At 39.4% G+C, this 3,372-nt stretch overlaps 1 long non-coding RNA gene across 1 annotated transcript; it reads right to left on the bottom strand.

Moving 5' to 3' along the window:
- Positions 1-1,352: 1,352 nt before the first annotated feature.
- Positions 1,353-2,602, bottom strand: LOC121379884. The gene is made up of 2 exons (XR_005958856.1): positions 2,406-2,602; positions 1,353-1,961 (listed from the first exon to the last, which is right to left on the bottom strand). It is a non-coding gene; the product is annotated as an uncharacterized LOC121379884 (long non-coding RNA).
- Between the last annotated feature and the right edge of the window lie 770 nt (positions 2,603-3,372).

The raw sequence follows: 3,372 nt of genomic DNA on the forward strand, positions 1-3,372 counted from the left end.
ATTACCATTGTGTTACAGCCCGTACCGCGATACGAACCCAGCACCTACCGTCTTTAGTTTACCCGATAACAACCACTGCGTTATCGAGGCTAACAGAATATTGCATCAGTTATTATTTTAACGAGGTGTAATATCTAAAAATAACTTCTATTAATAGCACATATGCCATTTCTCACTTTGTTTCAGATGGATTTCCTGTAGACAGTTTGATTTGATTATTTTAATTATTACTTTGTCCACGTCAATTGTGTCGAGAGCTGATTGGGAGAAATGTTAGCACAGTTAATTTTTAACAGGTATGTAGATTAGAAACATTTTCTTCTTCTTCTCAAGATGGCATAAAAACGTGTTTGAGGCTAAGGGAAGGGGGGGGGGGGGACATGCTATCACGGAAAATATATAAAAACTAGATATATCTAAGCCAGGCGGATTCATGGAGTGCTGGAGGGGGGGGGGGGGGGGTTTACAGCCCGGCCTTCCCTGGACTTAAAAATGTCCTGAAAATCCAGTGTTTAATATATCAATATCATGTACAATGTATTTATTTCGTTTTAGTGTGGAAGATGTACTATCTTAAACAGTTGACCAGTTTGTCGTGGGCAATTGCTGGAGTTCGCCATAACACAAACGTTTGCAGCTGCTCTTGCAAAGTACTGAGAACGTGATGTAGTACTTGAAATGTTTTGAATCATACATTTTGTGCTCTTGCGTGTAAAGTGCATTTTGAAAACTTTAAATTTAACCCTTCTTTCATTTTAATACCGAGGTGGACAGACGTTGAAGTGGGGGTCCTTGTACCAGCCATCTACCTCCACCCATTACCTCCGATGACCCTGTATATAGTGCTGCTGGGGCTTTTTTCCTCATGAATCTGGGAAATGCTTACAACCGTAACAAAAGTCGTGTGCGCTATGTCTTACCTGTCGTATATTTTTGAGACACGTGACCATGATCTTTGACTTGTGTTGCCTACGCTCGACTGACTAATATTCAACACTGAATGTAACTTACACACAGCATGGTAACTTAATATCCTAGTAGTTTGTAAGAAATAGAACGGAGAGAAAAACACCCACAAAAAAAAAAAAAAAAGAGGAAGAAGAAAGAGCGTAATATGAAACGGTAAATGAAGTGCCAGGGCTGTATCTTTACTATATAGACTGTACAGGGCTCGCGATATAAATTGCCGTGGGTCGGGAGCATCACCGATGGCACGGTTGTGTCGCAGGATAAGAATCACTGCCATCGATAAAACAGCAAAACGAATGTATCTGGTGTACATTATCTGTGTCACGTCAAGAGTGACCAAGGGCTTTTAATCACACAATTTCCCAACAGAAAACAAAAACAAATAATTTTACATTTGTATTTCACCAAGAATCAATAAATAATTATTCATCTTAATATTTAGTGGTGGTTTATAAACAATTCACTGGAAATAAGGTAATACTGTTCATATATAATAACACCAGGCACCAAGCACCAGTAAATTATCAGTCTCTGGAAGGTATAATATCCGCCCGGTCCCCTCCATTATTATTTTTAGTTAGGGTTGAGGGTTAGGGTTAGGGTTGGGGTTATGGCTGGGGTTAGGGCTAGGGTTGGGGTTAGGGTTGGAGTTAAGGTTAGGGTTAGGGGAAGGGGGGACCGGGCGGATATTTTTCCCTCTGGAATAGAGACCCCTTTCAAATACATGTAACCAAGTCCAGGTCAAGTTCATCGACAGTGTTGCTTTGTTCTTGCAACCCTCGACTCGCCGTCACCCTGTTCCATAAATAAGGCCATCTATAGTGTCGGTCAACGGTGACACCAGAAGCTGCTGGTAACCATTATCACCCCAACTCAATAAATCCGACCGTCACTCTTCCACTATCAACGAGGCCATCGGTATCAGTCCCCACGGTGACGCAACAAGCTGCTGGTAACCGATCATCACCCCAGCTCACAATAATACACCTGACCTTGACAATAAAAACATGGTAAATAATACAATTGCCATGATTACACCATAATAAAGTAACTAAACCTTGATTTACAGGATTTTAGCATATTAACCTGGTTTCCACAAAAAATATCTATTTCCAGTACTTTTCATTGGCCATTTATTAGTGCAACCTATTTACAAAACACTACGGCCAATTCTTATTTAATACACTATGTCCATTAAATATACATGTACAAAGTTGTCAACTATTAAAATTACATTATACAACCATTTTTACTTTAACCAGTGTTAACAATTATTACTATAAGTATACATACAATATTTATTGCCAAACTATACAATTTCCTAACAAATTACCGCCTTTTCCTTAATATACAAGTTAAAATAAAATACTTACAACATAATGCAACTCCAAGTATAATATAATATAAACATAGATACATAACAAAACCCTACTTACCCCAGCTGTTCACAGGAAACCTCTCTAGTTCCAAAACGTGACACGTGTCCACACACCATATATCACTGCCCGTGCACCGTGTGCATCACAGATCTGGGTTCCCCTAACAATAGCCCTGACCAGCACTTTTAACCAAGTGTCAACGAAAATGGACTAGTCCACAATCACGCTGTGCCACTGCAGACCAAACCATTGCAAGTGCTAGGGTATTTGACTGCACGTGTGAAAAGGTACCATATGACAAACTGCGAGTAATAGGCTAAATAAAATATTCAAATAATCTACACAACCGATACTCCACAACTTATGTACAATAAAATACGGTTGTGACAATCTGCCAGTATTTAACATTAATTTTGTTAATCTGAAATATGTCTACATGCAACAAATTAACCATTCAATCATATTTATATGCTGCAAAAGTAAGTTTAAAAATAATTGCCATTGCCGTCAGTGAGTCTGTGACGGTACATGCTCTTAAGTTTGGTTCGCCTGTGGCGATTTTAATTGTGTTAGAGGGCCATGTGCAGTTTCATTGCACTTAAGCCCAGATGGGCAACTTGTTACGTAATACTTCGCGCGATCGGACATTCCAATATGCACTTAGTCCAGCTGTGGAGGCCATGTGGCGAGTAGTTACGTAATATCTCTGCGAGTGCGGGTTTTACAACCGTGATTTGGCGACGATGGCGTCAGTAAGTCTGACGATCAGAGAGAAAATATACCGACTCTAGTAGAGGTAGAATATGAGATGATACGTGAGGTACCGCCTTGTACCCCCAGGTGTATTCTGATTTATAATAAATAGCTAGAATTTAGAGATGTAGGAGAACGAAAAGGACGGCTCCCAGGGAACGTAGTCTGTTGGACTTTGGTAAATATTTTTATTTCTGCTCTGTGTATAACCTTGATGTGATTGATGTGACTTTAAATATTTTGATACTGTATTATACCAATATTCTTTAGA

The sequence above is a fragment of the Gigantopelta aegis genome, chromosome 8 (assembly GCF_016097555.1).
Source record: "Gigantopelta aegis isolate Gae_Host chromosome 8, Gae_host_genome, whole genome shotgun sequence".
Lineage (NCBI taxonomy): Eukaryota > Metazoa > Mollusca > Gastropoda > Neomphalida > Peltospiridae > Gigantopelta > Gigantopelta aegis.